This window comes from Ambystoma mexicanum, chromosome 4q (genome assembly GCF_040938575.1).
Source record: "Ambystoma mexicanum isolate Mex_15411 chromosome 4q, UKY_AmexF1_1, whole genome shotgun sequence".
Taxonomy (NCBI): Eukaryota; Metazoa; Chordata; class Amphibia; order Caudata; family Ambystomatidae; genus Ambystoma; species Ambystoma mexicanum.
The window spans coordinates 70044347-70067697 of NC_090928.1; the positions used below are offsets into that span (position 1 = coordinate 70044347).

Here is a 23351-nt window from a genome sequence, read left to right on the forward strand (position 1 = left end):
GCGCTTGTGAAAATCATGTCTACCCACTATGCTGGGCCTGTCAGTGTGAAACCCAAGTGGTATGCTTACCTGTGGCTTTTTGCCCAGTGATGGCTGCTGTGTTGGTTCACATTACATTATATTACCACTTCTACCACTTGTTTCTGCCCCGAGTCCCCATGTGTGTCCCACTCGAGCACCCCCACCCCTGCCTTGCCCCCAGACTTCTCGAACGGTGGATACAAACTCGGCACATATACAACACATTGCAGATGTTAACGATGTCCCTTCCCCATCTAGGGATACCCTGTCGCGGCTCCCATTATTCCCACACTTGGTAGGTGCACCCCCTGGGCAGCGCTGAATCTGCACCTTTACCGCAGAGTGCAAACTGGGTAATGTGTATTAATGCCTAGAGAGCTATTGTGGAGGCTCAAGTTTGCCTTACATGCCCATATACAACATGATCCCCTTTGTTAATTTTGCGTTACATATTTTTTTTTAAAGTGTTGGCTTTCTACTGACCGAAAATTCTTATCTGGCAGGCTAAGCATCATATCTGTGACGACTGTTGTTGCTTAATTAGCATAACTTTGGGTTATTGAAGTACTTCTCTGTGTTAAATAAATGTAGCCAATTTGGGTCATAGAATAAAATTGTGGGTAAAGCCAGGTCGTCGGTAAAGCGGTTATTGAAAGTTATCAATGAAACGTGAAATTTTGTAAATATTATTTCCCACATCAACAATGGTCTTCATTTTAAAGTTTCTGCAGTCCTAAAGAAAATGAGTGTGCTGTTGCATCATTTTGTTTTCAGTGGCAAGTGCATTGGTTGTTTGCTGGTTGTATTTTCTCTGCTTGCTTGGCTTCACTGCAAACAAATAACTCTCTCTTGTCTTTGCATTTACCTTCCCAGATGTTCCAGCCTATCATTTTACTTATTCTCATTCTTGTATTATTTTCATCCCTTTCTTACACCACTATCTTTAAACTTGTCTTCCTTTTTACGCTGTTTTTTGTACTGTAAGCCTCTCCTCATTTACCATTCACCGTAGTGTTATTTTCAGTTTGTTTCATTTTGTCCACTTGTCCAAGTCAAGAAGTACAGAACATACATTTACTGCTGTAGGAAACACTGAAGACTACTATTTTTATATGAAGTAGATGCTGCTTGTGATTTTTTATCTGGTAAGTCATTTCCTTAATTTTGTATTTTTGTATATTTATTACATTGATGAAGCGCCTTGCGCCAAAGGCGAATGAGTACATTTTTCCTTAGTTTGATAATGCCATCGCATTTGTACTTAAGTATTTATTATTGGAAGGTGCTTGAAGTGCAATGAAACGTATCTTGATTCAAGAACTGCGTTTTTTGCTTATTGATTGTTGGCATCTCACATATTATCCAGCATACCTGCCATTCTGAAATTATTCTGCTACTCGTACACACATTTCCATAATTTCATTTTATTCCTTATAGGTAAATCCCCTTCTAATTAACCCTGTAAGTGTCAGGAGCATATATTTTGGTCCTGCATGAATTCCTGCCACTACTGCACGTATGTTCCACACTGAAAACCTACCAAAAATATTTTCCTTTATTTGAAGTTGCTACTCACATGGGCAGGGGGCGGGTGTAGCAAATGGAATTGACACAGATGACAGGCAGCACTGGTGGTGTCAGTTCATGTTTCCCACACTCTGAGCACCTGCTATTTATTTATCTTGATGCAATGAAGATTTTCCATAATAACTTGTAGGAAAGTCTTGATTCTATTGAAGACACAGAGGCAAGCATATTACGTCTCTTTTATTTGGGATCACAGACAGCAACAATTTAAAGCAAAGAAATGACTCATATAGTCAAATAAAACTATATTTCTCAAAAGAAAGGACTATAATTAGCTGATCTGTATTCGCGAATCCAGAAGCTTCCTTGACCTATACACTGTCCCTCTTCTTCCCCGATGCTCTTATCTTCACTGCTATCCCACAGGTAAAAAGAACATAACCATGAACCTTAGCCGAACCTGTAACTGCTGTACTCTTCTGTGCTGGCCGTCCTCCAGGTACTCATGTCAACCCTTGATCACCGGTCACTCCATTTGCCCTTCTGCACCTAAAATGAACAATATATCAAACATGCAAGAAAAATATTTGGAAACATTCACCACAAATAGACTATTTGATACAAATCATATTGCATGCATTGCTAATTTCAATGTATGTGGCTATCACACCTCCAGTAAACATCAATGTATCCTTCTACAACAGAAGTGAAACATCATTTATTGCGTGCCGTGGGATAATGTTTGCCTCAGTGTCTTTAATAGAATCAAGACTTTCCTTTCAGTTATTCTGAAAATCGACATATGTCAAGACCTGAGCTTTGCATTATGCTTGCTTAAACCTTGCTCACCTCTAGCGATGGCAGCTGATTAAAAGATTTGGGGGCCGATTAATGTAAAAGAGCACATTAATCCCGCAAGGGCAGCGCGCCGAGAATAACGCTCCGGGGACCTGCGAACAGAATTAAAAGGACACGCTGCGCGTATTCATGGAATTTTCTACGCAATGTAACTATACGCAAGTCACGGCCGGATCGCCCCCGACATGCCCCCACGCAAAGTGAAATCAGCCAGAACAGCTATATATGCGTGCTCTGCCGGGCGCGAATACACGCACCCTTCAAACAGTGTGTAGGGTCCCCTGCAAGCAAGCCTGCATCTCGGGGACCCTGCGTGGGGTCCGCCGTATCTGTTACCCGCACCCTGACAACATGCGTTCGATGTATCGTAACTTGTGTAAAACTCGAAAAATCTGCATGTTAACCCCGTAAACCGTTCCTGCTCCACACTACACTGCGTACGCGCACACCTATGTCCAATCAGATCCCCAGCTGTGTACACACACCCCTAATTCTGACATGCAAACCCTCCTCCGCACTGCGATTCCCACACGCAAGTGTACTTTCGCCCACCTTCGGATGGCGGAGAGATGGAGGGATTTGCGTGGGCATTTCGCAGGCGAAATGTTGCGCAGTCACATCCATGAATACTCTTTGTCGTGCGCATTTGTGGGCATGCTATGGACTGCCTGCGGCCCGTCCCTCGTAAAACCCACTTGTTCCTTTGTTCTTCCTACTTTTTTGAGTTCTGCGCCCTACTCCCCCCTCTCTGCAGACCTCGCCCATGCTGTGTGTCGTGTCTCGCACAAGGCACGTGACCGCTCGCAGAGACGTGACGAGCCTGCACAAATTCCATCTAAGTTACGAAAAAAAAGCGCAGTGTAGTCGATTCCATGAATCGACAATGGGGTTCTCAAGCAGAATGGCGTGAAAATCCCTGATTTTCCACGCAAATAATTCTTTGAATTGGCTTATTGAGGTAAAAATCTCTAAAGACCTATTCATCAATCTGCAATCGTCATGGTATATTCTAGCTTGACTCCAACTTGAAATGCTGTAGACGCCATCAATGATTCCTCTGGCAGAATGCACCCCCAAAACTTAGAAATATCTACTCCTGCCTATGCCAGCATCCAGCAGACCCATCTCGCTAAAGTCAGTGAAGTGACAGATTTGTGAGCCTTTCTGATTGCTACAAGCAATTGCTTTTTAGGATCTCCCAGCTTGCAGACAATGTACTAAACAGAATTTTCGATGGTCTTGGCAAATAGTGACAAGTGAAAACCTTAGAATTGCACTTGGTGCACCTTGGAGAGTTACGTGATGCTGTCCCATAAATACAGTGGTCATTATATGATATCCTCCTTTGTGATATCAAGCAAAGCAGGGTAGTAACTTTATGCATTGGGGCTATGTGTGATAGTTACACATTATCCACCTGTTCTTCAAAGAGTTTTTTCAACATGTATAACATCCCACAGAGACACGCACTGAACAGACGCTGGCAACAACACCCTTACTCCCTTCAACATCCAGCTCCCCTATTGGCAACCCTTCTAGATTATGTACTGTGGAAATGGCAGATCAGTACTCATTTATGGTCATGTATGCCTTTCATTGTTGTGCTAAGTCCACCAAAACATTCAATACTGGAGGTACTGGGGCTGCAACTTGATGTATACTCCTCTCCTTGCACTAGCAACTCCATATGTAAAAAGAGGCTGCTAAACTCCTAACAGTGGTGGGAGCTCAGCTTTCTCGCTAATGTGGCTGGGACCGTTTCCCGAAAAAGCCTGGGATACATCAGCACACCCTGAAATTCTTCAAGAATCCAGCACTAGTCAACTATCTGCTACCAGCGGGTGTGCAAGTCCCTTGAGATAAGTTAGAATATACAAAGCACAGGGAAGACACTTAGGAAAATGTGAACAAAGTTCAGGGAGTACTGGATACCTAGCATGCGAAGTCCACAATTGGGTTACTATAACAGATTCTGATTGCTCCTGCCAGATCTTTGATGAAGCTTGAGCAATTAGAAAAAAGTGGGGCAACGCGTAATTCATTGTCGTCCCCATGCTTTAAACAACACGCCCGAGGCTATCCCTCTGGATTTGGCTTCCAACTGAAGAATCTCAGCAACTGGGTGTTGAGATGCAGTGCAAACAGAACTGTGCCAAATGTCCTGACCTCATTATCTTTTAGATCGACTCCTGTTCTTTTTTTAATGTTGTAGTCCTCTCCCGTACTGTCCCCCTTAGCCCCTTTCCCATACCCAATCCCACCCCTACATACACCCCTACACATGCAAACATACATATGTTTTGGTCGTGCGACATACACAAGTCGAACTAACAATAAAGTTTGGTTGATGAAGCAACATATTACCGACCTCCAGATCTGTTTCACGGAGGCAAAAATGCTCTGTCTCTTTGCCAATCACTGAAGTCCCTGAGGTGTTTTGAGTTCCAATTTGACACTGCATTGGACAAGCCTGGTAAGTATACTATTATAATCGAAATTCAGAAGCGTCAATAGCCAGAGAGTGCGCTGCACCCCTGCTAAGGATCCAGGCAGCTACCCAGTCCCAGGAATCTGTGGTCCTGCTGCTCATCTATCTGCTGGCCAACACCCTGCTGAGCACACCTGAAGGGTGACCCGTGGAGACACGCTGGAGCTGTGAGTCGCTCATCGCATGTACCGAGTGCTTGACATGATGTGCTTTCAGAAAAACGATTATGTAATAAATAATGTATGACTAAAAATATTAGAAAAATGAGACACATGCCCTAGACTGTATCCCCACAGAGTGGAGTCCATAAATATTCTGCACTCCTGCTGCACATTCCCAATTAAAGATGTACAAATCACTTACGAGGTGAGTTATTAAACGTATAAACCCAGAAGAGTAAAATGCCAACGGTACATATGTGCTGCTTCAACATAGAAGAAAGAAGGCATCAGGAATGAAGAGAGATGGTGTACAGGGACAGGGAACCTCTGGATTGGTGGGCATCGATCAGCTGTGTCCCTTCTTTGTTTTTGAACCTGCCACAATTTGCCAGGATTCATGGGTAATGTGGTTTTGTTTGACCATAGGAGTAATTTCTTTGCTTTAAATCGTTGTTGCTTGGGTTTCTAAATAAATAAAGACAAGCATATGCAAGGATCCGGTCTTAACATAGGATCATTGGACCCTCTGTCAGAGAATCATGTCAATGTCTGACAATGGCTACGGTGTGCTTCTTAGGAGGAAGGTCATCTTCTACTGGAAAGTGCACTCAAATCAACAGCTAATTCAATGTAAACCACTGGGATAGTGTTGTGTGAAAAACATGAACAACATTTGTTTAATTTCATGAAGAATTTTTGGCATTTCAAAAAGACTGGGGTTTTCATCTGGATAGGAGTAAGGTGCTTCCATAATGGTCGCCTGAAAATGATTCAGTAATACATAAGCACTTAGTTCATACATGTTTGCGTGGAATTACTGATTGCGATAAAGAAGGGAAATAGTGTTGAGAATTAGAATATTTGTTGGACATGGCGGCTTAGTTCAGTTAAGAGGCACATATAGTTGTGCAGGTGTTTGTGATGTGGATGGCACGTGGCATGCACAATACTGGTGCTGCTGCACCTGTGCAAGAACAGGAAAATAGGTCCAGGGTCTTGAAAAGCCAGGCTCTGCCCTTGTGTCAAGTGGTATGCTCCCAGAATAGGTGCTTCCAAGGTGCCAGGCCTCTGACTGAGTCTTAATCATGCGCTGACAGGTGTTAAGGGATTTCTGAACTCTGTCCTGGTGGCGCAGAAGTTCAGAAGGCCAACCTAATTACTTGGAACAGGGTAACCTCTGGACGAGCCAGACCAATCAAGGTAGCGATCGCGGCGGTCAAGACTAGGTCTCAAGAGGGGTGAGGGTGACTGAAAGCCTGCAATGAGCACACAAAGCAAGAGCGCTTACAAACTACTCCAAACAGTTGTTATATCAAAAATAGATACACATTTATTTTAAGGCCTTTAAAATAATGACTGTAGCGAGAAAATCACAATATCACAATACTAAGCCAACACATACCATATCAACACAATATATATACAAATACGACAGTCGCAAGCGTTATATGCACGAAATGTGTAGTCCACCTGAAAGGAAAGGAAAACAGGCAGTGCGATAACGCTTTAGACTCAGTTCGCCTTCAGAGGCACCTAACTAGATGGAAGTCCGAGCCCTACGAAGAGTGGAGCCTTGTGCTCAAAGTACCTGCACACGCTGGTGCCAACGGGCAAAAGGAGAAGCTCTTCGGAGGAAGTCAGGCAGTTTGGGTTAGTGCACAACAGAAGAAGAACAGGTTCCGCAACTCAAGCGCAGCCTCCACAGCGAGCAGAAGCAGAGCGCGAGTACGGACAAAAGGGTGCTGTTTTTACACAGCGGGGAAAAGCAATGGGCTACTGCAGGAAGGCGACCAGATCCTAGCTATACTACTCACCGGTCCCCGATGCAAGCAGACCCAGGCTTCTCCACGTTAGTTTCAGCAGCTGGCAGGTTCAGAAGAGTCGGGAAATGCCTCGTCGTCGTGTAGAGAGAAAAGACGTCCCAATCGCAGAAACCTGCACAGTTTGTTGCCGCAGCAGGGCAACGGAGCGGCCGTGTGTATCCGAGCCAAATGTACACTCCTCCCTTCAGACCTGGGAACGCCAAGTGCACGAAGCGTGGGAGAGTGACAAGGACTCGAGATACAACACAACCTGGCGGCGGTTACAGAGCAGGACTCCCTTGTAAGCTGGTCAGTCAACTGGATGGCCCAGAGACACTTCCGAAGGCTTACTTGGCAGGAGATGATGAAGTCGCCGGGAATAGCTGTTCCTGCTATTCCAAAGGTCGAAGCACCAGTACAGGCCTTCTGGTTCGATCAAAGGAGGAAAGGGTTTCACAGGTCGACAGCAGTGCAAAGGAGGAGTCCTTCAGCGGGTCACCAGCGATTCCTCGGTCCAGCCTCGTGGTTGCAGGATACTTGGCTCCTGTATTCCTTCGTTCGTGAGAACTCAGGAGATCGACATGGTAGTGGTGTTTCCAGCCTCCTCTTATCCATGGTTCCCTTCGCGCCAAAACGGAGGGGAGCCAATGGGAGATCCGCTCATCAACACACGTACCATTCGTGGACCAATCACGGACCACGGTGGTCCCAGGCATTCACACCACCCTAGACTCTCTGGCACCCAGGATGTGTATTGGGACAAGACATCCCAGCCCACACCCTGGAGGCACACAAACGACATGTAGAAGCCCGCGAAAGCATCTGCGTTTCGCGGGAAAGTACATGCCCAAATAAGGAAGGCCCCGGGTCGCTCGACCTGGGGAAGGTGAAGGGAGCAAGACGGTCAGTGGACAGGACAAAGGAGCCTCGTGGTCTGGCCATTTTGGGAGCCAGGCCACCATTTTGGGTTCAGTGCGAAAAACGCGCTCAGAACGTCAAAAGGAGCTCAAAATACACAAAACGATCGCTGCCACCATTCCAGTCCCTGAATGACTTGCACCGATCAAATACCATCCTAAAAGAGTATCTAGGGCCTGTAGAAGGCTAGAGGCCCAAGAGAGCTGTAACTTAGCTTACAGTGCCCTCTTGTGTCATGTTGCACGAAAGCCGCAACATGATAAAAGAAACTACGGGAAACAGCGTTCCCCGGTACCGACTGTCTTAAGGGCATGTCAGTTTCCCCGTAAGAAAGGAGCGAAAGCCCAGAGGAGTGCGGCAGAAGGCTGCACTTCTCTGGCAAAGTCAAGAACAAGGTGAAAAACAACAGCAAAAAGTTTAGGGGTTGCCACATGGAAGGAAAATTACCTACAATTACGAAATCTTTCCTAACACTCGCCCCTCCCAGACTATGGACAGGGGGAACTAATCCACCCCTGGATGAGTCTCTTGTTCAGGTCGGTTAAACATTCTGGACAACCCATCAGCATTGCTATGTTGGACACCTGGCCTATGCTCAATAGTGAAGTCGAAGCCTTGTAGACTTATGGACCACCTAAGCAACTTTGGATTCTCCCCCTTCATGTTCATTAGCCACTTTAACGGCTTATGGTCAGTTTGCACAGTGAAGTGGGTCCCATAGAGGTAGGGCCTCAGCTTCCTTAGGGCCCACACAACAGAGAAACATTCTTTCTCTACCGTGGACCATCTGAGCTCTCTGTCCTTAAGCTGGCGACTAATAAAACCGATAGGGTGTTCCTTACCCTTCTCATCTACTTGTGATAGTACAGCTCCTATCCCAGTGTCAGAGGCGTCCGTCTGCACGATAAAAGGTCTTTGATAATCAGGGGCCCTGAGCACAGGGGCCTGGCACAAGGAGTCTTTTAAGCCATTGAAGGCCTTCTCACACTCGTCGGTCCAAGTTACCTTCTTGGGTTTCTTCGGAGTTGTGAGGGCAGTCAGAGGGGCAGCTATGGTGCCATAGTCTGCCACAAAATTGCGGTAATACCCCGTGAGTCCTAAGAAGGCTCTCACTTGGGTTTGCGTAGTGGGGGTAGGCCAGTCTTGTACTGCTTGTACTTTACTGGGTAGAGGCTGTATCCTCCCTCCACCTACTTCATGTCCAAGGTAAACCACTGAGCCTTGTCCAATCTGGCATTTACTAGCCTTTATGGTCAAGTGGGCTTTCTGAAGAGCCTGGAGCACAATCCCGAGGTATTTCACATGGTCTTCCCAGGTGGCACTGAAAACTGCTATATCGTCTAGATATGCAAGACAGAATTCGTCCAACCCATTCAACACATGATTCACAAGCCTCTGGAAAGTGGCAGGTGCATTCTTCAACCCGAACGGCATTACCCAGAATTGGTAAAGGCCGTCTGGCGTAGAAAATGCTGTCTTCTCCCTGGCATGTTCTGCTAAAGCTATTTGCCAATAGCCAGCAGTGAGGTCAAACGTGCTGAGGTACTTGGAGGCACCCAAAGTATCCACCAGCTCATCCGTTCGAGGCAAGGGGTGTGCATCTGTCTTGGTGACAGCATTCAGAGCCCTGTAATCCACGCAGAACCTCAATTCAGAAGTGCCTGCCTTTGGAACCAACACCACAGGGCTGGACCAAGGACTACTAGAGGGTTCAATCACCCCAAGGTCTAACATCTTGTTGACCTCGGTCTTAATATAAGACCGTACTTTGTCTGACATCCTGTATCCCCTACTTTTGGTAGGTACACTGTCTCCTGTGTCAATGTTATGTTTGCACCAAGGTGTCAAACCAGGCGACTGTGAAAACAGGGGGGAAAACTGCCTAAGCAAACTTTTCACCTCAGCCTGCTGATCAGAAGTCAGGTGAGGGGCCACTCAGACACCCTCAATGGAGCTATCTGAAGGACCGCTTTGGAACAGGTCGGGGAGAGGTCAGACTCCTCTTCCTCAACGTCTGACGCCAGTAGCAGTGCTGCGATTTCGACTCTTGGGACGAAAGCCTTCAGCCTATTCACGTGAAACACTTTTGGAGCCTGTCCAGGCCTTCCAAGGTCCACTAAATAGTTAACCTCACCCAGGGGCTCCACCACTGTGTAAGGGCCTGACCATTTGTCCTGTAAAGCTTGAGGCCTTATGGGATTCATGATCAGGACTTGCTGACCAGGTGTAAAGTTGATGAAGGAAGCTTTCTGGTCGTACCAATGTTTCACCAGTGCTTGCCCTGCCTTCAATTTATCACTAGCCAAGCCCATCAGAAGTACCATCCGTTTTCTGAGCCCTAGCACATAATCAACTACGTTGGTAGTAACAGGGGGAGTGGGCATCTCCCATCCCTCTTTGACGATGGCTAAGGGTCCCCGTACGGGATGACCGAACAGAAGTTCGAAGGGGCTGAAGCCAACACCCTCCTGTGGTACCTCTCGGTAGGCAAACAGTAAGCATGGTAAAAGAAGATCCCATTTTCTTCTCTGGGGCTCCTCCAGAGCCCCAATCATGCTCTTTAACGTTCTGTTGAAACGTTCCACCAGACCATTGGTCTGGGGGTGGTATGCAGAAGAGAACTTGTAGGTGACCCCACATTCTTTCCACATAGCCTGCATATACTTCGACATAAAGTTGCTGCCACGATCTGACACAACTTCTTTAGGGAAGCCAACCCTAGTAAATATGCCGAGTAAAGCTTTTGCAACTGACTTGGCAGTTACAGTCTTCAATGGGATGGCCTCAGGATACCTGGTTGCATGGTCGACCAGCACCAGGATAAACCTATTGCCCGAGGATGTTTGCGGGTCAAGGGGACCAACGATGTCGATCCCTACCCTTTCAAATGGTACCCCCACAACTGGGAGCGGTACCAACGAAGCTTGGATTGTCGCGCCAACCTTACCAGACAACTGGCAGGAGGCACAACTCCTGCAGTGACTTTCTACTTGCACCCCCATCTTGGGCCAGTAGAAGTGCATGGATAACCTTTGCTTGGTCCTCTTCATACCAAGGTGACCAGCAAGGGGAACTTCATGCGCCAACTGCAGGAGGAAGGGCCTAACAGCAAGGGGAACCACAAACCTCCTATGGTCTCCTTCTGTAGACTCTGTGGGCTCACTATACAGGAGTCCACCTTCCCAATAAATCCTATGCGTCCCAGGAGGTTCACCCTCAAGCTGGGAGCAGGCCTGTCTCCTTAGGCCTTCCAGAGATGGGCACTCACGTTGGCCTTTACTGAATTCGTCCCTATCAGGACCTCCTTCAACTAACAAGTCTTTTAGTTCAGGATGATCGTTGGGGTCGAAAACTTCAGGCATCGCCACCTCCTCGTCAGGCCCGGGCGATTGACCAACTTCCTCCACCGCAGTGGTAGGCGAGCTCGGGAGAATATTCTCTTTCCCTCGTCTTGACTTGTCGACTCCTTTCGCCTTGGGTTTCCCCTTCGGCTGGGGCGGCTTATTGGACTTGGCCAATGCTGCCCGTGCTTGAGACCGTGTGTAGGGTCTTTCGGCAGTGTCTCCTACGAACCCTAAAGCTCTGAGATCATTACCCAACAAGACCTTTCCCGGGACGTTTCTCTGAATGCTCACTGGAATCCTGACGGCTGTACCATTTAAAGTAAGATTTACAGGTATTACGGGAAACATACGGAGGGGGCCGTCAGCCAACTTAGTGGGCATTAGAGTAGCTCTGGCAACTTCCTCTGAGTCTACCAAGGTAGAATCCACTACAGTGCGACTGCACCCACTATCCCGAAGAGCTGGAGTATCCACTCCATTGATCAGCACACTGTCTTTAAAGTAGTGCTTGGTATTATCCGGAATCCTAGCATAAGCCTCTGCGACTTAAGGCTCCCAGGAACCCAGGGACACTAAAACTACCTCAGCCTCTATCCCGCTGGGAAACGAGTCTGAGGAGAAGGATGCTCCTGTAATCTCTTCTTCCTCGTAGGAGGAGAAGGCCAGATTAGCGGAGTGGACCCCCAAAGGTCTAACCTTACAACGGGGATCCCCCTTCGCGTGGTCAGTTGCTCCACAAGAAAAACAAGCCCCATTGGGTCTGTTTACGTAGGGAGGCTTATTGTAACCCGCGTTCTGTTTCGGAGGCTGACCTCCACTACCCTGTGAGTTCTCTTGTGTCTTACCCTTGTTTTTCTTTTTGTGGCCCTTATGGGAAGAAGATTTAGCAGATTCCCCACCCTCCATATCTTTGGACTTTTTCCCTTCCTCCTGCTTATCAGGATGAGTTTTGTCCTTATGGGACACTCGATGTGACACCCATAAGTCTGCTGCAATGGCCAGCTTCTTAGGATCTATCTCCTTCGAATCGGCCAAATGCTGCTTAAGCTCCGGGGAAGAAGAAGCAAAAATGTGTTCCAGCATGACAAGATTTATCATGCCTTCGAAGGTAGAAACCTTATAACCTTCGACCCAGCCAGTTAAGTTTTTCAAGGATTCAGCGACATAAGATACCCAAGTACCACCTTCCTTTTTCTTATACTCTCGAAAACGCTTTAAATATTGGGCCGGAGTCTTCCCAAACTTTAAAATGAGAGTTTGCTTTAACATTGCGAAATCAGCTCGCTCAGCCTTCGACATTTCCATAATGGCACTACAGCCAGAATGGGGCAGTCTACTGAGCAACCACGCAATCTTATCAGCATTGTCAACTTCTTGAACCTCGCATGCATACTCAAACGCATTCAGCCAGTCCATAATGTCATTCCTTTCTTCATACACACTGAGCAGATCTTTCGGAAACCGTGGATGAGAGGAGGCCCCAGACCCATGTCCAGGACCCTTGGACCCATTTGCAACCTGAAGCTTGGCCAGTTCCAACTGGTGATCCCTGTCTTTTTGTTTTTCTGCCTGTTCGATTCTTAGTTTGGCTATGCTGAATTCAAGCTCCTTCTGCCTAAACCGCAGCTCTTGCTTCTTGAATTCAAGCATAGCCTCCCCATCAGCACTGGCAGAGGAAACATTAGACATCTCGTCCTCCCTGTCCTCGTGGTCGCGGTGGCTCAGTGCGGCGGCAGAACCGTCGGTTCTACCAGTGAGAGCAGCCCCACCACCTTCCGCACTGTCCTCAGAAGTTATAGCGTCAAGCTGCGCTTCTTGCCACGCCACAATTCTTTGGATCATTTCCAATTTCGTGCCTTGAGAGGAAACACCTCTCTCCGCACACATCTTTTTTAGTGTTTCTGATTTAGAAGCATTTAAAGTTAACAAGGTACTTGTTTCCATACTGTTTGATAGGACTATGGCCTTTTTAAAGTTATACTACAACAATTCACTACGTGTACTGGTTGGAATAACCTGAAATGCCTTAGTTCGAGTGCAACACTGGATACCTTCAGTCGTATCCCAACGCTGTACACCAATTTGTTAAGACGGATTTCTGAACTCTGTCCTGGTGGCGCAGAAGTTCAGAAGGCCAACCTAATTACTTGGAACAGGGTAACCTCTGGACGAGCCAGACCAATCAAGGTAGCGATCGCGGCGGTCAAGACTAGGTCTCAAGAGGGGTGAGGGTGACTGAAAGCCCGCAATGAGCACACAAAGCAAGAGCGCTTACAAACTACTCCAAACAGTTGTTATATCAAAAATAGATACACATTTATTTTAAGGCCTTTAAAATAATGACCGTAGCGAGAAAATCACAATATCACAATACTAAGCCAACACATACCATATCAACACAATATATATACAAATACGACAGTCGCAAGCGTTATATGCACGAAATGTGTAGTCCACCTGAAAGGAAAGGAAAACAGGCAGTGCGATAACGCTTTAGACTCAGTTCGCCTTCAGAGGCACCTAACTAGATGGAAGTCCGAGCCCTACGAAGAGTGGAGCCTTGTGCTCAAAGTACCTGCACACGCTGGTGCCAACGGGTAAAAGGAGAAGCTCTTCGGAGGAAGTCAGGCAGTTCGGGTTAGTGCACAACAGAAGAAGAACAGGTTCCGCGACTCAAGCGCAGCCTCCACAGCGAGCAGAAGCAGAGCGCGAGTACGGACAAAAGGGTGCTGTTTTTACACAGCGGGGAAAAGCAATGGGCTACTGCAGGAGGGCGACCAGATCCTAGCTATACTACTCACCGGTCCCCGATGCAAGCAGACCCAGGCTTCTCCACGTTAGTTTCAGCAGCTAGCAGGTTCAGAAGAGTCGGGAAATGCCTCGTCGTCGTGTAGAGAGAAAAGACGTCCCAATCGCAGAAACCTGCACAGTTTGTTGCCGCAGCAGGGCAACGGAGCGGCCGTGTGTATCCGAGCCAAATGTACACTCCTCCCTTCAGACCTGGGAACGCCAAGTGCACGAAGCGTGGGAGAGTGACAAGGACTAGAGATACAATACAACCTGGCGGCGGTTACAGAGCAGGACTCCCTTGTAAGCTGGTCAGTCAACTGGATGGCCCAGAGACACTTCCGAAGGCTTACTTGGCAGGAGATGATGAAGTCGCCGGGAATAGCTGTTCCTGCTATTCCAAAGGTCGAAGCACCAGTACAGGCCTTCTGGTTCGATCAAAGGAGGAAAGGGTTTCACAGGACGACAGCAGTGCAAAGGAGGAGTCCTTCAGCGGGTCACCAGCGATTCCTCGGTCCAGCCTCGTGGTTGCAGGATACTTGGCTCCTGTATTCCTTTGTTCGTGAGAACTCAGGAGATCGACATGGTAATGGTGTTTCCAGCCTCCTCTTATCCATGGTTCCCTTCGCGCCAAAACGGAGGGGAGCCAATGGGAGATCCGCTCATCAACACACGTACCATTCGTGGACCAATCACGGACCACGGTGGTCCCAGGCATTCACACCACCCTAGACTCTCTGGCACCCAGGATGTGTATTGGGACCAGACATCCCAGCCCACACCCTGGAGGCACACAAACGACATGTAGAAGCCCGCGAAAGCATCTGCGTTTCGCGGGAAAGTACATGCCCAAATAAGGAAGGCCCCGGGTCGCTCGACCTGGGGAAGGTGAAGGGAGCAAGACGGTCAGTGGACAGGACAAAGGAGCCTCGTGGTCTGGCCATTTTGGGAGCCAGGCCACCATTTTGGGTTCAGTGCGAAAAACGCGCTCAGAACGTCAAAAGGAGCTCAAAATACACAAAAAGATCGCTGCCACCATTCCAGTCCCTGAATGACTTGCACCGATCAAATACCATCCTAAAAGAGTATCTAGGGCCTGTAGAAGGCTAGAGGCCCAAGAGAGCTGTAACTTAGCTTACAGTGCCCTCTTGTGTCATGTTGCACGAAAGCCGCAACATGATAAAAGAAACTACGGGAAACAGCGTTCCCCGGTACCGACTGTCTTAAGGGCATGTCAGTTTCCCCGTAAGAAAGGAGCGAAAGCCCAGAGGAGTGCGGCAGAAGGCTGCACTTCTCTGGCAAAGTCAAGAACAAGGTGAAAAACAACAGCAAAAAGTTTAGGGGTTGCCACATGGAAGGAAAATTACCTACAATTACGAAATCTTTCCTAACAACAGGCAACTGCAATTGCACTGCACAGTCGCAACAACAATTAAAGGGGCAGAGGGACATCGAGTGCAGAGAGGACACCAACAGGAGAATCGCCTGCTAGCAGCTCCGCCACAAAGGCAAGGCAGAGCCTTTGCTTAGTATCAATCTATATAAGTGGGTCTCTCTAAGATGTTTGACAGGAAGTTCATCGCTTCAGTAATGATTTTGTCTGCATTTGTCCTTGACTATACTAGAGGAATGTGTTGATATATTATGCCCATGAAAAAGGAAACTGCATTTGGCTATGTTGGGCCTAAAAAGTGCTGAACTTGGAAACCACACTGTTGGCTGGGAGAGGCCTAAAAAGTGCAGAACCTGGAAAACATTCTATGAGTTGGCATATAAAATGGTTGTATTTCCTTTTAAATTGTCACATAAAAATGCTGTCTTCGAAGAAGGAGAAATACACTACTAAGTGGGCCTTGCATGCAATTGTCAATGCTCAAAAACAGAGGCCTACTTTTCATGAAATGTCACAGATGCCCAAAGTGATAAATGCAAACACAGAAACTGCTATCATAGAAATGTGTGCATTTGGAGCTTATTGTGAACATATCATAGCATAGTGGATAAATTAACATTAATAGCAAGACGCAATTATCTTAAAAATGAACAGAATTCTGCATGTTACCTCCACAAGCATCAGTTTCTGTTTCCTGAGAAGGGCTCAGTTTCTATTCAGAACACTCAAGCAGTGACCCAGAAGGAATTTATGAGGGGCTGCTACCTAAAATGTTTTCCTAGCTCCCCCAGAACATGTTCCAAAGCCGGAAATTGGGGTGGTGGCAGCTTATTTTATATTAATAGATAGATAGCTATAGATATTAGTCTAGAACATTTCAGTTTGATAACTGTTATCATTTTTGAGTACATTGCGAAGAATTGCCATTTGGACATCCAACCTTGTGCCAAAATGGGACATTGTTTGTCAAATGCGGCATGTTGAGAGGAACCCAGAAATATCTATATTGTTATGTTTATTTGTCAAATATTATGTTTTGCCACGTAGGACTGTTTCCAGTGGATAATTGACATGGGGGAAAAATGTAACACCCAGTGGGTGTATCCATGCCTCCCGTGATTTTAATTACATTACTCCGAGAACCTCTTGACAGAGAGAAGGCTGGACCTTGGGGGTGGAGAGGAGAATAGTTGTCCAATCAAAATGGGGGGCCAATCAGCTGGCACCTCCTAATTTCAATATTAGGGGGGTGAAATCAATATAATGCATTGCACAATGGGAATCAGGGGAAGTTTGCTTGGAACCATCTGGGTGGAATGACAGACAAATTGCTGCAGGATTAACCTTGCCTGGGGGACAGCAATTGGGAAAGCCTAAAAGCTGACTGGGCCCTGTGACCGAGGAGCGCCCAAGAGATTGGTGAATTCTGGAGTTTAAGGACTGAACCTGAGAGACTTTTTGACCAGACCCATGTGTTCCCCTGAGCATTCAGTATTGATGTCTTTCCTGATCACCAAAAACAGACATTTTCAACGTAAGTACCTTGCCCAACAGAACCGAGTGTGTGTGTGGGATCTGTGCTAGTTAATACCTTCCCCTTAATTAGTGCGTCCGGGGATGGTAGTAGACCCTTAGTATATTTTGATAATTAAAACCCTTATAGACAAATGACAGGTGGTGAATTTGTAACATTTGTTAACATTTGAAATTAAACTCACTCCCAGTGTGAATAAAAGCTATAGGGCCTCATTACATGGAAGGCGGTAAGGGTTAACGGTCACCGGTAATGGTACCGGTGACCGTTAACCCTTACCGCCTTACTACGAGGTCCCTTTGCAGGTTGGTACTTTAACGCCTGCTTTTTAGCAGGTGTTAAAAACCAACCCGCAAAGGGACCAGGTTGCTAATTACGGTACTGCAATTTGCGGTACCGTAATTAGCACCTTCCCCATTCCCATTATGCCCTATGGGGCAAAAATGGGGAAGGGGGAATTACCGCCCTGCCAACCTTGGAATAGGGCGGTAATTCCCCTTTCCTCCAAGGCGGTGCCGGTATTTTACCGGCATGGACCAAGGTCCACCGCCTACCGTGTAATGAGGCCCATAGTCTGTTAATGTAATCTGGTACACCTATTTTCCTTGCCAATGCCAGAATTCCTTAAAGGTGTCCTGGTCTAAAAACAAAATTTCTAACTTGCCATTCCTCAGACCTGGCCTTTTAGCAGAGGGGTGCTGAATGTAACTGAATGTCTGGGTTTTGGTGCTGGGGTAGAGAAGTGTCTTGCTAAATGAAACAAAGTGAGGTCTGTGAGTGAAAAACGCACACTCTCTCCACAGAGGGAGAAAGTGAGAAAGTGGCCCAGAAGAGAGATTTTGCCTTGCACAGGGACAAAAGAAGGAAGGTTCCATAGGTGATAAATATGCCTTTTTTACAAAGTCTGTTCTGCTCCAATACATCTAATGTTATAGGAAGGATCTCAGGTTGAGAATGGGAAGGAGTTGGACATCACCTTTCATGTTATAGGAACGGTCTCAGGTTTGGCATGGGAAGGAGTTGGATATCACATCTCATGTTATAGGAAGGGTCTGAGGTTTGGTATTAGAGGCATTGAGATATCACATCTCATGCTTTAGGAAGGGTCTCAGGATTGGATTGCAAGGCACGCAGGGAGACGAGAATACAGATCGCTTCATGTGTGAAATTGTTTTTACAAGTTAGAAAATTATTGTATGTTATTTCAACCAACTTTAGGTAGAGTGTATTGTTAAGTGTATGATCTGGTGAGATTTCAAAGTGCTACATGTTATAAAGTGAATCTCATGCAAAGTATTTTGTGCATTAAGAGTATTTTGTGAGTGACCCAAGTAATTGAAGTACCCCATAGTCCCAGGGTTCTATGTAACCGGGGAGGAAAAGAACCCCAGGAAGGATGAGTTTGGATTGTAAAGTCTGTGATCTGTGTTATCCTGAACCAACTAGTGTTTTCAATTGTGTAAAGAGAAAAGTGTTGTTAGGAAAGAAAAGCATTTGGGCCACAGAGTGGTGCGGCGTGATTGTTAATTTTGTACAAAGATTGATTGGATGTATTATTTAATAAATATATCTTCTTTCTGCACGCCGGACTGGTTCTTGCTTTTCCATGGCACAGGGTGATGGTTCTATGTGCCTCTATATTGGGTCAGAGGTGGGGCTAGATTGAACTTTAAAGGTATATTGGCTGGTGCTTTTGATGGGGAGGGGATGAATGAACTCCCCATGTTAAGGGTGGTCCATAAATATACTGTTACAGGACAAAATAATATTCATTGTATTTTTTGTGACTAGGTAATATCAATATTCCACTAGCCACTTATACAACCATGGGAAAATAATAACAAGCTGGATGTGTTTAAAAAATGAGTTAAACATTTGGGGCCCGGTTCATGCAAATGGGTGCAGAAATCCTGCAAGCGCTGCGTGCCGAGGAGGATACTGCGCAAGCCTGTGCACAGACAGAGAAATTTGCGACACGCGTATTCATGCAGTTGACAGCGCAAAGCAACCATATTCGCAAGTTGCGCATGGAACGCCCCTGACACACCCACACACAAAGCATGAACGGCCAGAACAGCTACCTTTGCGCGCTCCCCTGGGCACAAATACATGAACCCTTCAAAGAGTGCGTGGGGTCCCCCATAAGCAGACCTGCAACTGTATCCGGCACCCCGACAACATGCATATGTAAAATCGTAACTCAGCAATAACTCTGAAAATCTGTGTGCCAACCCACGTAAAATGTTCCAGCACCCCGCTACACTGCTTACGTGCACCCCTAAGTTACATTGTAACCCCGATTGAGTACACGCAGCCCGAAATCTGACATGCAAGCCCACCTGCGTGCTGAAAATCCTACGCTCAAGTGTCCTTACTCTTGCCTTCGGATGGCAGATCGTATGAAGGACTTGTGTGGCCATTTGCCAGCTGAGTCATGCACTATCGAATCCATGTATATGTCTTGCGCCACGCAATTGTGGCCGTGCGAGGGACTGCCTGCAGGCCGTCCCTCGGAACACCCACTTTTTCACAAGTTCTTCCCCATTATTGGTGTTCCGCCCCCTTACTAGCCCTCTGTGCAAGCCACACCCATGCTCTGCTTGGAGTCTCAAGGCCCTTGACAGCTCGCACAGACGTACTGAGCCAGTGAGAACTCCACGCAAGTCCAGGAAAAGTAACGTGCATTCGATTCCATGAATCAAAGAAGGGGTATTTGCGCGCGCAACTACCCTATTTTCTGCGCAGATAGTTCCATGAATTCTGGCCCTTGGTGTCTCATTTTCAGACACAACTTGTATGTTATGGCCCTGATTCATGAAATTATCTGCATGGAAAATCTGGGACTTCCGTGCAAGTCCCTGTTGGGCGATTCATCAAATCGAATGTGCGCGACTTCTCCTGGACTTGCGTGGAGTTTGTGCAGTCTCTGCAAGCCGTCGAGCACCTTGCACGAGATGCAACGCAGAGCGTGGGTGTGGCTTTCGCAGAGGGCTGGAAGGGGGTGGCACACCAAAAATGGGGAAGAACTTGCGAAACAAATGTGGGCTTCTGAGGGACGGCCTCTATGCAGTCCCTTGCACGCCCACAATTGCGCGGCACAAGACGTATTCATGGATTCGATCACGCAACCCCTCGTCTGCGAAATGGCCACACAAGTCCTTCATACTATCCGCCACCTGTAGGCAGGCGTAAGTACACTTTCGCATAGGAATCGCAGCGTGGAGGTGGGTTTGCATGTTGGATTTCGAAGGTGTGTGTACCCACCCGGCAGAGGCGTTGCTAGGGGGGGGGCTGAGGGGGCTATAGCCCCTGGTCTTTTGGTTGTAGCCCCGGATAGAATCTCAGGGGCTACAACCAAAAGGCTAGCTAGCCCCCAGTCCCTACAGTTCCGACATTAGCATAGCCCCGGGTATTTTCCTGACCTAGCAACACCCCTGCCACTCGGGGTTCCGATCTGACTTAGGGCTGCGTGTACGCAGTGTAGCAGGGTGCAGGACGGTTTCCCGGGTTTGCACACAGATTTTTCGAGATTTCAACTGTCACGATTTTTCATACGCATGTTGTCCGGGTGCCGGATACAGTTACGGGGGACCCTGTGCAGGGTCTCCGAGATGCATGCCTGCTTGCGGAGGACCCCACGCACTGTTTGAGGGGTGTGTGTATTCACACCTCTGGGGAGCGTGCAAAGGTAGCTATTCTGGATGTTTATGCTTAGCGTGTGGGCGTGTCAGGGGCGTTTCAGCCAAGACTTGCGATTACGATTATTTTGCGTAGTAAATTCCATGAATATGCAGGGCTCGCACTTTTTATTCTGCGCACAGGCTTGCCCAGTGTCCTTCTCGGCACGCAGCCCTGGCAGGATTTCTGCACACATTTCCATGAATCGGCCCCTATGTGTTTATTATTTTTATTGTATTTATTTCGGGCGAGGTGGTGTCGGTCAGCAGGTGGGCTTGGCGGTGGTGTCTACTGTGCGTGAAGAAGGCACTCCTTGGAGAGGATGGTCTTAAGCTCCATTCTGAATTCATGAGGGTGGTTGTGAGTTTACCGTCAACGGGCAGTATGTTCCACAACCTGGGGACGTAGATCGGGGAAGCCTGCTAAGTTGATTGCTATTTGTAATTCGCTCATCTGCCTTTAGTTGTCTATCCATTATCCCAAACCAGCCTGTCGGAGTTGTAGCTGTAACATGAAATTTGTTGGCACTGTGGCTAAAAGCAGTGGATGGTGGTGGCAGTGAGCGACTGGGTGGCGTGTATTTTAGAGTTGAGAACAATCTAAAGGTCCTCCCCTTTTTTTTAATTTCTGGTGTACCCTCTTTTGAGATAAAAGATTCTTTACCTCGTTATTTGCTTGAGTGTGCTAATCCTGAGCTGATAAGCAGTTCACAAATGTGCAGGACAATTGAGTGGTGCTTCCTGGCTCTCGCGTGTAAGTGAGCATGGGGCACTCACCAAGTTGGTCGAGAGTACAAACACATTTTTTACTGTTTTTTTTACTGCATGTTTTACCGCAAGTAAACGGGGCGGGGGTTTATAGAAAGGGGGACTGTGGGGTAAGTGAGGGGTGAGAGTGGCCCTGCATTTTGCGTAAAAAATGGTTTAAATAATCAGTGTTTTTACCCACAAACTAAAAAAAATGTGGTGATTTAATATAGACCCGGAAATTGGACTGCATAAAGAGCTTGCCCTGTTTAAAGAGGCATATTTTGGTAAATGTAATGTTCAAGTGGAGAAACCAAGAAACGGGGGCAGACTCGAAACCATTCCATTGCTCTTTCATCAAAGGCGTTTCCTTTAAAACTGTGCCAAACGGTACGATTCCCGCGCTGGATTTTTATGCTCGTATAATCATGAGTGTACGGCTAAAAAAGTGGTGATATGGAGGGGGGGGGCTAAATAAAAGCAAATTAACAATCGTTGCTGTCATTGATATGATATGATATGATATGATATGATATGATATGATATGATATTTGTAACGCGCCTATACACAAGTGTTTCAAGGCGCGACGAGGCAGGGAGGGAGGGAAACAAGGGGAAGACAGACAAACGATCCTACTAGGCCAGGTGTCATTCAGATCGCGCAAGTGCAGAGGTAAGGGGAAAAGGAGAAAGTGCAGGGGGAGGAGGTGGGGGGGAAGTGCGGTACAAGGTAAGTAGCGTAAAAATAAATAAATAATAAATAATAAATAAAAGGGCCAGCTGGTGGCAAAGTGCGAGGTAAGTGCAGAGCAAGTGCTGGGAAGGGGGCTGTAGGGATGCAGTGACAGTCCCACAGTGCAGGGGGAGCCAGGGAGGCAGTGCAAGTGGAGAGTGGCTGGGACCTGGACCGAGGTCGCTGAGAGTGGCTCAGATGCAGGTTTAGTGCAGAATTCAGTGGGGAGTTAAGCAGGTTTAGCAGGGGAGAGGGAGAGAGAAGGCAGAAGCGAAGAGGAAGGTTTTGAGGTGCTTCCGGAACCGGAGATGGTTCTCCTCAAGTTTCAGGGAGGCAGGAAGGCTGTTCCAGAGGGAGGCCCCTGCTGCGGAGAGAGATCTACCCCCAGCTCGTTGCTTCGAGAAGCGGCTGACCATGAGGGAGTTGGAGAAGGATGAGCGAAGGGCTCGTGAAGGAAGATATTTAGGAAGAGAGAGTTGAAGGTATTTAGGCCCCAGGCCCCAGAAGGCCTTGTGGACAATGCAGAGGGTTTTGAACTTAATCCTCGCAGCCACTGGGAGCCAGTGAAGAGATTTCAGTCCTGGAGAGATACGGTCCCTGGGCTTGAGGCCAAGGACAAGTCTCGCAGTTCTGTTCTGGATAAGTTGCAGAGGGCGGAGAGTGGAGGCAGGCAGATTAAGATAGAGGCTGTTACAGTAGTCCAGCCTTGAGAGAACCAGGGCTCGGGAGACAGTGAGCTTCTGGGGGAAGGAGAGGAAGGGAAGAATACCTCTGAGGAGGTGCAGCTGGTAGTGTGACTTCTTAGAGACGTCAGATATATGAGGAGAGAAGGAGAGTGTGGAGTCGAAGATGACCCCAAGGTTTTTAGCCTTGCAGGTAGGGGCAGGAAGGGGGCCAAGGGAGGCCGGCCAGAGAGCTGCAGGGAAGGAGGGAGTGGGTGTGCCGATGAGTAGAATCTCAGTCTTACTGGCGTTAAGGCAGAGGTCATTGGCGGCACACCATTCCTGGATAGCAGACAGACAGTCGGAGATGAGGGAAGGAGAGGAGGAGGCCGAGGGTAGCCTGAAAATGAGCTGGGTATCGTCCGCATAGCACTGGAAGTAGGGGCAGAGAGCGGCGATGCGGTGGGCAAGGAGTGCCAGATACTGGTTGAAAAGCCAGGGAGAGAGGTTGGATCCCTGGGGGACACCACAGGTGGAGAAAAAGATGTCAGAGAGGAAGGAGCCCATTTGGACCTGGGAGGGTCGACCGGAAAGGAAAGAGGTCAGCCATGCCAGAGCCTGACCAGTGATACCCAGGTTATCACGGAGACGGTTGAGCAGGATGGCATGGTTGACAGTGTCAAAGGCAGAGGAGAGATC

The 23351-nt window shown here is 47.5% G+C and overlaps 1 protein-coding gene across 1 annotated transcript in view; it reads left to right on the plus strand.

Annotated features, from left to right (window-relative positions):
• Window positions 1–1007: 1007 nt before the first annotated feature.
• Window positions 1008–23351, plus strand: part of KIAA0408 (KIAA0408 ortholog) — a 118515-nt gene continuing 96171 nt past the window's right edge. Inside the window, exon 1 of the mRNA XM_069607498.1 lies at window positions 1008–1166. The gene's annotated coding sequence lies outside the window, so the exon portion shown is untranslated. The remainder of the gene's footprint in view (window positions 1167–23351) is intronic.